Below are 11882 nucleotides of genomic sequence, written 5' to 3'. Positions count from 1 at the left end.
GCAGTGATGCACTGGTTGTCATCCAGGCCCTCCACATCAGGGATGGATCCCTAGAGACCCAGGGCTCAGAGGGGGGAGCTGACCCTGGGACCACCGACTGACTTTGAGTCCCTTAAAGGCGCTGTAGGTAAGGTTTAAGAGCTATAACTGGAGTATAATTTGTACAAAATCCCGTTGCCGTCCATAAGCCATTAGTGAGATAAATCGCCATGTGAGAATATCTGTTTCAAGGTGAGCGCACGCCAGCCTCTAAGTAAGACCAGTTAGAGTTCTGACCGCCGCAGGCTGATTTTAGCCCAGAGAATCCATCTTGCCTATCAATCACATGTTGCCACACAGCGTTATCACAGCTCCGACACAGGAGCATCCACATGCTCTGTTGAAACAGCTGAAATCTGTGGATGTGAAGTTGAAAAGTCCCACAATCAAATAAATGTTAAGGCCTTCACACCTGCATAACATGATTCAGTTTGATCAGACTGTATAACTGTGCTGTAGACAACAGATCGTATTGATCCTCTTTACGTTTGCCTAAATTGGTTAAGCAATTGAAGCATATGTTTGCTATTTTGGAGATTGTCTGGCATGATTCTAGAGTGCAGAAACCATTATTTCACAAGTCAGTTCAACATAAACTTCAGATGGTTGGCTTCTTCCTGGAGCGATCAGGCCTGGCTAAGATGGAAAGCAAACAGGGCAAGCTGTCAACTGTTTGAGAAGAGCAGAAAATCTCCAATGGGAAGTCCAGGTTGAATTGAAACCTGTCTCAATGGGTCCTCCTGAAAAATGGTTGGGATAAGATAAGATGGTATTTTATCAATCCCCTGCGGTTAAGAGATGCTGTGACGGGCTGCCACTCACATCTTCAGCTCAGAAAAACTGAGTGATGGAGCCTTAAAACAAAGAGCTCGCCCATCTCAGTGAATTAGTGTGCAAGCTTACATAAAACCTAAGTCCGGGCTGGACTGGGACAGTCCCTGGCCTTTTGGCCAAGTCCAGCCCGCCACTATCTTTGTATACCATGGACAGCCGTCTCTTATTTAACAATTCAGTTCGGCAGGGGCTGACGTAAGTCCAAACATATCATTCAAAGTGGCATATTTGGCACCATCTGCCTCAAGGGCCTGTCTCTTTTCCGACTTCAATTTTTCAGTGCCTCTCTTGGGTTTTGTCTTATCATTTTTGGAACTCATTTTTTTTGCCTCAATGCTGTTTAATGAAGGCACAAAGCCCAAAGGGGTGGGGTTTAAAGATTTGATTGCACCAGCCCAATGGCGATTAAACATTCAGCCGTCCAAGATGCTATGGTTGAGCAACCTGAATTAACTCGGAGATACTGCATGGCGCAGTGGTTGGAGGATAGTGGTTGGCATGATGTAACCGTCAACATCGATAGTGCAAATGGGAAAATCGCTGAGAAAATATTGTATTGTTTGCTATCGAGGTCCAAGGCAATTAACTACTTTGCCTATGGATTACAAATCGGCTGTAGCTTGTTGTCCTAACATGTTAAGATTACACGTGTGTGGGCTTTCTGCCATGGGCTTACCATTGTATACTACCATGTGTTCTACAAGAGAGTGTGTGTGTGTGTGTCTGACTGCGTTTTAAGTGACTATGCTTGCGTGTACGCGTTCCAATGTGTGTCTCCTTACCAGGTCAGACAGGGATTGTGTAACAGCTGCTTGTGTGTGTGTGTGTGTGTGTGTGTGTGTGTGTGTGTGTGTGTGTGTGTGTGTGTTTGCATGTGTGTGTCCAACTGCAGTACAATGTGTTACATAAGACAATTTGATGTGTAGAATTATAATCCCACCAGTGCCTGGCTGAAAAGCCACCGCTCTGGCTGAGTGCTCCCCATCTGGTCCTCAACCCCTCCACCCAGCCATCCAGCAAGCACACACACACACGCACGCACGCACGCACGCACACACACACACACACACACACACACACACACACACACACACACACACACACACACACACACACACACACACACACTCTGTCCCTTGTGCAACAGCACACACATATTGTATCAAGAAGAGGGGGTCATCTTGTTGTGGGGTCTACTCGCTCCTGAACCAAACTATCTAAAATAATGACGTTTTTGACTCATAACCTTCATCCATAGCCCGATGATATTTCATTTATTTATGGTTTATTTTATAGGGACAGATACAGGGTACATAGACAAACTGAGAACCATCCAATGCAAGTCATAGTGAATATAGCAGATGCTAATTTGCAACATCAGTCCCTAGAAGGGCTTTTGTGAAAAACAGAGATTAAAACAATGAGGAAAAAATAAGTTAAACAGAGGTTGAGCGAGATACAATAAAACACATTAGTAGTGACATAGCTACAGAGACAGGCATGAGTACAAGTGTGTTGCTGAATTAACCAGGATTTGGTAACTCAATTTCAAGTGATCAGGTAGCAAGTTTCAGGACTTTGCTCCTTTAATAGATAAAGTGTTTTGTTTGTTTTGAAGAATGAAACTTTAGTCTCCACTTTGAACTGCTCTTGTGGATCTGCTGCAGCTTTGTAGTCAATTAATGTATTTACAGAGAGGCAGAGGAGCAATTCCATTTAAACATTTAAACACAAGCTTTACATCGCAGAAATCAATAACGTTTGTAAAACTTAAAATGCTGTATTTACTAAAAATGCGGCTATGATGGTACATCATTTGCTATTTGTTTTTTTGTCATACTTTTTCTCTTCGTTATTTTCTTAGGAGATGTTGGTACGAGACGATTCAAGTGGAAGCACGCCTGAGGAGGCCAGACCATGTCCAACAAAATGATCCTCCCCCTTTGAAAAACGTTACGTTTATTCAATTTAAACATTTCACCAGGATGTGAAACTAAGACCCCAGACAATATCAATATGCCCTCAAACCGTGACGCTGATATCTTTTTAATACTTTATTGATCCCAAAGGAAATGGAGGACTGTACATTTAACCCATCACTGGCATCACTGGGAGCAGTGGGAGCATTTGGAGCAGTGGAGGCAGTGGGAGCACTGGGAGCACTGGGAGCACTGGGAGCACTGGGAGCACTGGGAGCAGTGGGAGCATTTGGAGCAGTGGAGGCAGTGGGAGCATTGGGAGCACTGGGAGCACTGGGAGCACTGGGAGCACTGGGAGCACTGGGAGCAGTGGGCGGCCACAGTGCAGCGGCCCGGGACCAACTCCAGGGCTACTGCCACGGTCAAGGGCACTGGCTTGAACCAAACATGGATTGAGGGCATGAACCAAACATGGATGTCTTTATTTGATGTGGGAGGAAACTGGAGCACCTGAAGGTAACCCATGTGTGAACAGGGAGAACATGCAAACTCCACACAGAAAGTTGGGAAACAGCCGAGGTTTGAACCAGGAACCCTGTTGCTGTGAGGCAACAGTGCTATCCCCTGTGTAACCCTGCCGTGCAGCCATATTCTATTTATATATAGCGTCTGGCTCTAAAGTCGCCCCAGGCTCCGCCACTCAAACCGGATGGGCTGGCCTCGGCTATAGACACGGAGGCACAGAGATGAAGGCTGTCAGCCCGGCTGTGTCTGGGAGAACACCCAGGAGACCTGCTGCTCTGCTGCACACATGCAGCTCAGAGGGTGAGGGGTGACACGGCCACCCGGGTCCTCAGAGGCCTTTGTTGTCGGGGGCCGACACTCCCTGTGTGTGGGTGTGTGTGTGTGGGGGGGTGTCGGTGTGTTTAAGTGTGGAGGTGGATGGGTGGCTTTATGGGTTTGATGAGTTGGTATTGGTGGAAGGGTTTGGTGTGTGGGGGTGTGTGCGTGTGTCTGCACATATGTGTGGATGGATGTTTTGTGTGTGTGTATGTCTGTGTGTTTGTGTGTCTCCCAAATGTTGAGCAGGGTAGAGGAGACGCAGGGGTTCACATTCTTCCTCTTACTCAAACACACATCCACATAATTGCCAGTACGCCACAGGCCCCACTTGCTTCTGCATGCGGGCACCAGCATCTATTCATCCCATGATGATGATTATCATCATCATCATGGTCATGGTGCTGAAGCGTGGCACACTGGCGCAGAGTGGATCTGGATGGGAGGGTTCTGCAGGGGCAGGAGGACGAGGAGGATGAGGAGATGGTGGTGAGTGTTCACATCGGGACGAGTGCCAGTGCTGGTTATGAATGCCGTAAAAGATCAGTGCGACATGGCGGCGTTGGTGGCGCGCTCCGGTACTTGTGAGAGCGAGCTATTAGCATATTTAACTCGGTCCCTGGAAGCGCCGGGTCCTTCTGAGCGCCCGCGCTGATCAGAAGCCGTCACAGACCCGGCTTTATGTTGGATCCCTCCCGCCCTTCGTCTTAATGCAACACGCCGTGAACATGATAGTAAATAAGGTGGTTCCTTAATGCCGATTTAAAACGCTGTGTCAGGGTAAAGTTTCAAATGTGAGAGGACTAATAGTGAGGTTAACACTTGTAAAAGGTCAAACCGCCGTATGCGAGCCGTTTAACGGATATTCGAGAGGAGGCTAAACGCGTGTCACTAAACGATGGCTCTTATCCCTGGAATATAGGGACATTAGCGTTAGTGACAAAATCATCTTGATATTGAAAATGGGGGTGTGACGTTATTTGTTGGAAAGCATGGATTTGTCTAGTTCTGCGTGACCAATGTGACATTGAACGGAGTCTAGTGGAAAATGAAATCGTGTGTGTATGTTGTCAGCAGGATTGTAATGAATTTGGCAGGAGTCTTGTGAGTGCTCGGGCACCACAGTGCTTGTGGCCAAACTTGATCGTGTGCTATTTGGTGACTGAGCTATAGCCTGGGTCTGCATACAAATGCAAAGCAAATACTCAGTAGGAACAACAAGAGAGGTCTGCTGCAGCCACAAATCTGCTCACACACACACAAACATGCACAGGCACACACACACGCACACGCATACCTGCACACGCATACCTGCACATGCATACCTACATACACATACCTATATAGCTACACACGCACACACACGCACACACACCTACACACACCCTTACACACCTCTCATGGTCCTATATTACCCTTAATCAACAGAGCCTGTTCCCTAATGTCGTTGTTAGCAACTCCAGAGGAAGTAAACAGGATTAATGCAAGACCTAAAATCCCATGGAAGCCCACCGAAGTAATTGGAGATATACTCCTTAAGCAGAATTTACATTTTATGTATGTTAATGACGCCTCACTGCTTGGACGTGCCTTAACATCTCCACCATTGGAGCCTTGAACCATTGGAGGAAACAACAGCAGGAAATCCTGTTTTTTCGATCCCACAATGCAGTCGTGTTCCGCTTGACAGATTGCGTGTTTCGCGGGTGAAGCTAAATAAACCAATGTGGATGCCAGGTGTGTGTGACGGTCACTGCGTCCCAGACCACTACAAGAAGGATTAGATATCGGGATTTATCACGGAGCAAGCTACCAGCATCCCTCCTTCCTGTTACTATTTCTGTGAATCAGTGAGGGCGAGATGTGCTCCTTGCGTGAAGCAGAGGTCACAGGGGCGTGTCAAACACAAGACGGGTATTAAGTCTGACCATGCTCCCCGATGCAGTGCTGCAGGTGGCTCTGCCTGAGGTGATGACAGTGATGTCCCAGTTTGCCAGATACGTGTGTGTATTGGGGGGGGGGGGGGTCTTTGCTATGCTTACAGTGACCAATCAGTAACCAGGACATCGCTCCTCTGCCACGCTTGAGATCCCCCAGACATGAAGGAAGAAGCTGATGAAGGAAATCACAATTTTACTTCTGTACTCCATCTGCTCAATGTGAAAAAGCCAAAGCACTGGTGGAATGACAATGGCGGCCATACTTTAAGGACTCCCAATCACATGTCCTGGAGCATTGCTGCAAGTGTCTTCAGACCATGTGGAAGCAGCTTACCCCAAGCTAATTCCCCCTCCCCAGACACACACACACACACACACACACACCCCAACATCATTATCCCCTTACAGGGTGTTATCATTCCCACCCCAACATCATTATCATCTTACACTACCACCCCAACATCATTATCCCCTTACAGGTGTTGTTATTCCCACCCCAAAATTGTATCCTTTTGTATAACACTAGATATAAAGCACAACACTCTCAAAATTAGAGAGATCAAGAAAGGAAAGATTTAAAGATAAATACTTCTTTATCCATTGTAACAGCAACGACAATACCTTGGTTGGTTTGCAAATTACTCATGTACTGAACCAACACTATGCATTAGGCCTAGGAATTAGGCTCCTCCCATGTCCTCCACTCCAGGTTTCCATTAACTGAACGGTAATTGATTCTCCTTCTCTGGATTCTCAGTAGACTTGTCACCTATTTGATTAAACTGAAGAAGTACATTATAACCCACATGTATTTATGAGATTCAATTGTCTGCCAGTGGCTTGAGGTAGTTGACATGTGTGACAAAAACAATCATGAGTAAAGTAACAAAGTCTGATCAAAGAAAACAAATGGCTATACCACATATATAAGTAAAAATAAAGATGGGACATGTATGAGCACATGATAATCACTGCTACTCAGACAGTAACGCAAACCTCCAACCAATCGATGACAATACCCCTGCATGTGATAGTGGAATACATTCATACTTTAAGAGGGAGGTCACTTCCCCAAGTTCCCACCTAAATTACAGTTTAATGACGTCTCTTATCTCCATGGGTGGGGATGGTACAAAAATAAATACATTTGTCAGGTCGAGATAAGAGTATCAATACCACTTCTCTCTCTGTCTCTCTCTCTGTCTGTCTGTGTCTCTCTCTCTGTCTGTTTGTCTCGTTGACTCTCTCTCCCTCCCTCCCTCCCATTCTGTCTCATCCTTCCTTCCTTGTGAACATATCCTTCCTTCCTTCTGGACATCATAAAGCCCTCCCCGTCTCCTCCTGTCAGGATGGGGTGAGCCAGAAACAGAGAGGTTCACCACTTCACGGGACGACTCGGAGTCAGCTTAGCAAACCAGGGTCATCTCCGGGGCGGCCGAAGGTGTGAAGGGTTGATGCATGTAGATGTTATAAAGCCTTCCTCTCCCTTTCCTGTCAGGATGGGGTGAACCAGATTGAACTCACTAGACTGAGAGATGTAGTCCTTTAGGGATCCCCTTGGAGTCAGCTAAGTAAAAAAGGTTAATCTGAGTGGCATCAGAAGGTGTGAATGAGTTCCACAGGTGGATGTCCCTGGGAATGTACGCCATCCTTGACTCTTTATCAACACTTATTTCACTCATGTCAGTGAGATAATGCTTGTACTTCTTTAAACCCACGGTTCTCCCATATAAGTAAAAATATTGACATACACAATATTTCTAATGTAGAACACCTGTTTTTAGGGGGTGGGTCGGGGGGGGGGGGAGCTGCCATATGTTATTTACGATGCTCATGTAGGTAGGACACATTCTGGATGCCCTGCCAATAAAGTTGGATTACATCCAACCAACTGACTTCCCAGCCAAGGGAGACCCGCCTGTCAGATGGACGCCCATGTGAGAGTCATGGGCCGAGGGTGAGGGATAGATGGATGTACTGAAGAGCAAGCGGTGATCTCTTAATGGCTCTCTGGTGTCTGGTTCACCAAAAAGGTCAGCCGCTCCTAGTGGGCGACAGTAAAACGAGGTTTAGGCAGTGTAGTTGCTGTGTTCAACAGAATAATTGTGTTATGGGACACGATTCATTCATCGTGCAAATAATGAATAAATTGTGCACCAGAACACAATTATTGTGTCTAGAGAGTGAGCCAGAAAAAACAATCTGTTTTGAAAAGGGATTTCAACTACCATTAGAAATTAGAAAAGAAAAAACACTATTATTACCCTTCCGTTGTTTTGCTTTGACAACATTTGTTTCTTTACTTTAAATGACAGTGTCAAAGACAGAAAGGTTGAACATGGAAATAACATGGGAGGAATAGAATCCTATCTTCAATCGATGACTTTAATCATTCTCACATGTGTTTACACGCCCGACTGAACTGTGTCCAATGGTGTAACTCCCAGCGCTGATATGGCGGCCACTGGTATCCAGGGCTTGGTAACGGAGCGAGACAATGACGCAAAAAAAATGGGATAATGGATTTAGACAATCACTATTTTGTTTTTCAGTACGAATCCCATGTGTGTCATCTGAATCAGCAGAACCACCGTGTTGGCAGGTTACTCACAGGACTAAAAGCTTGATCAGGAGGGGCGAGCGTGTGTGGAACACAGAGGCGCTACTGATGGGCCAAATACAATTCTACGAATCGCTCCTAAGTGCCTGCACTTTGCTGCATGTTGGTATTACGTGGTAGGCGAGTAGCTTTAATCATTCCGGATGGAGGGCAAGGTTTTTCAAACATTCCCTATCTAATTGTCCCACTAAATGTTAAAAAGGTAGGAAATTACACCCAGAACAAACCAAAGTGCGTGTGCATGTGCATGCTTGTAGTTGTGTGTTAAAGCAACTAGTTATTTTATTGATGTGAGGAATGTATTTTTTTAGGCTATTATTAACTTTTAAATATAGAGTTATAACAAAGGAAACATATTTTTGTAACACTCAAGACACACGATAAGGGCCCTATAATTAACCTTACTTAATTCAGTCATAAACATTAACCAACAGTTAATTAGCAGTTAGCTAATTTCTAGTAAACATTAGTGAGTACAGTAATATGCATTATTAAATATATTAGCATAGCAGTTAGCAAGTAAGAAGAAATATAAATCACATTAAGCAATTCACTACTAAAGGTGGCTACAGAATGCTTAAGATGTATTCTTATGAGCATAAGAAACAAAGATCATGATCAGTAGTTAGAGAAAATAATCAATATGCTGACATCTTTTATAAATCACGCAAAATTTTCCTTTTAAGTTCTTTGTCATTTGATCTATTGTACTTTAAAACAAACTATAAATCAACCTAAAATAACATTGAAGGTAAGTCTATTTCAAGGGGGGCTACATTGAGAAATACATGAAATTCAAACCTTGTATTTGGGATCATTGTACATTTGTGCATGTCATTTTACCAAACGTACACAACACCACATTGATTACTATTGTGAGTGTCACTATGTGTGTTTGTGTGTGTATGTATGTGTGTTTGTGCACAGCATGTTTATTTGACCTGAAATTAATATTGAAATGGATTCCTGCAGGCCTGTCCTAAGATATCACTCCCCTTCCGCCCTCAACACCAGCAGCTCCAGGTGAAGCCCAGGGATTTCCCTGTCAACACTTTCATTTTGGAAAGAAGAACCTTTTCATTATTTGTTGCCTTTCTTTTTTACCGCTGGGTGTGTTATTTCTATTTAACAAACATTTCCGAAGGAGCCTGTCTACTTTGAGTACACGATAAAAGTGTACACAGCTTCAGATCAAATGAAAATACACGGACAAGAGTTCTTATTTAAACCGGCAGCATCCATCACAACCCCTTCTCTTCGTACTGGTTTGCTGTTATGAGGCTAATGAAGGCTATCCACCAACGGCCAAATGAAACGTGTTCTCTCATCAACTCTATGGAGAGGAAGGTCAAAGAAAATGTTGCAGGTTAAGTACCAGAGGTGGTCTTGTGAGGGGTTGGGAGGTCACGGCATTGATAGGGCCTTCTCCTTTCTTAAATAGATTTGGAGGCGGTGGTGGATGGGTCATATAGTTATTCAGCATTTCTTTTCATGGCTTTGGACAAAAGAGATGGCTGCAGTGAAAGTGCAATGCAGAGGGCAGGTTTAACTGACTTCAAGCTGCACTTGACAGAGTTCCCGCTTAAATTATTATGGCTGAGTTCTGGGTTCAACTATAGCTTTTTGCTCCACCTACCAGGTCTGGCAGTCTACGTCTCTAGTCTTTGATATGAAGAAGAAAGAGTATTATTTTGTGTTGCTTTGTCATTGTATGTCTATAGGAAAGCTGTAAATATCTGATACATACCAAAACACATTTTACATAAAATTGTAAAAATGGAAAGCTTTGCTGGCGCGTAGCATCATAATCATAATTACTATAATCCACTTCATCAGCTCATATGGTTGCTATTCGTTGTTATTTAATTTTGTTACAAATGGGAAAGACAAGGGGGGGAAGTTCCCCACACATAGAAATTACTTCAGAAAATGACCTTTCCAGGGCTTTCTATTGCAGAAATTGATGATTGCCAGCCGCCAGAAATTGTGAAAGGGACCGGCAGCCCCACGTCCAAGGATTTCATCTGCGCTGTTCTGTGTTTAGAATTGCATTAAAAGTTTGACCTTATTTAAAATGCACAGCATCCTCTCTTCCTTGAATAATGCATCCATCTAACCATCATTCGCGGTGGAATAATATGTTGCATTTATAAACAAATAGATAGATTCCTGGAGGTCCTCACCAGCGATCCTTCCATCCTCAGTGCAACGCCTGCTTATTGAGAGAGCCGAAAAAGGAGGCGAATTGATTCCACAAATGGCTGGTTTTTCTGATAAGAAATGATAAATAAAGTAGCGTGTTTTCCTTTAACCACAGTCGTATCCCAGCTAGTTAACCTTTACCAGAGACCCCTTTAACAAGCAAACAAGTTAAGGTTCTTATCAAAATACCTCCTTCTCCTGCTCGGATTTAAGTCGGGAAGTAATTTTGTTTCACTGCAAAATATAAGAAATTCAATGATCCCCTTTTGCTTAGCAAAACATTTATATTTATATATATACACATCATAATATGTATATTTAGTTTCAAGGAGTGTTGATAGTTTTAAACTAGATAACTAATTTTGAATGGTATCTTTCATACAAATCCTATTTAGCCAATAAACTGCATTACATCACCCTGTTGTGTGTGCTGTGGGTTGTGGTCCTGAAGTAGCCTGTGCCCACCGAACTGGCCAAGTGATTATGCAGTGCACTTATACCTGATCCTCTTGGAAGTATGTGTTAAGCTGCATATTGACTTCATAAAGGAAGTTCCATGCTGCTGCAACAGAGGTATAAACTTCAATCGTTCTTTGTTTCAGTCGTCTTGATGATCTGAACACCTTTATGCCTCTGCTATTTCGGCACTTCAAATCGAGTGAGTTCAATGTTTTCTTTTGACAGCATTGTTTTGTTCCTGGGTTGGCTTGAACTAATCTAAGACTGGACCACAATCCCTGTGTCTTTAAGTGTCTGGTTGTTTTAGAAGCGCCAACATAACAGGAACATCACATCCATTTATTCTCCCCGCTGGCAGAGATGGATTATGTTGTCTACCCCCAGTACAACAGCTCATGACTGAGGGACAGCCCATTGCCCTACAGGTGGTCTGGACGTATTTGGGACAGACTAGGTAGTCCCACCCCTGTGAGTTACCGGTTAAATCCCCTCACAGGTCAGTCTCCAAATGCTTCGCTCAACTAGAGACTGAGCTGACCATCACCCAGGTTTCTCAACCCGGATGGAACAACCACAGAGTTTAAAATAACCTCCCTTGCAGAACCAATACAAAAAAAAACATTCAATAAAATAATGTGGTGTTGGAAATAAAAAAATGAAACTTTTAATTAAAAGCTCTCTCCGTGTTACAACTTGTTTGGCTGCATCTATTCCTGGCCATTCACGCAACCTTTCAAACGACTCACTTGCCTTTAGAAATCCCCAGATTATCGGTAGGCCGCTAGATCTCGATCGTCTGGTATCATGGGACTAACACGTTTCCAACACCCAGCCCATTTGGCAGGCTCAACACACATTGGCTTGTTAGTACTCTATGCTAATGAAGTAAGTACGAGTCGCATAAAGAAAATTGTTTTCTCTAAAATTTATAATGAACATATGGTTGTTTTGGCACTTGTTCCCAGAAAAAATATGAATCAGTCTATTACCTGTGCCTTTGTTTGAGTTGTGTTCTCCCACTGCAAATGA

This window comes from Pollachius pollachius (assembly GCF_949987615.1).
Source record: "Pollachius pollachius genome assembly, chromosome: 15".
NCBI classification, from domain to species: Eukaryota; Metazoa; Chordata; class Actinopteri; order Gadiformes; family Gadidae; genus Pollachius; species Pollachius pollachius.
The sequence above is the reverse complement of the archived record's forward strand: the minus strand, read 5'-3'. Positions refer to the sequence as shown.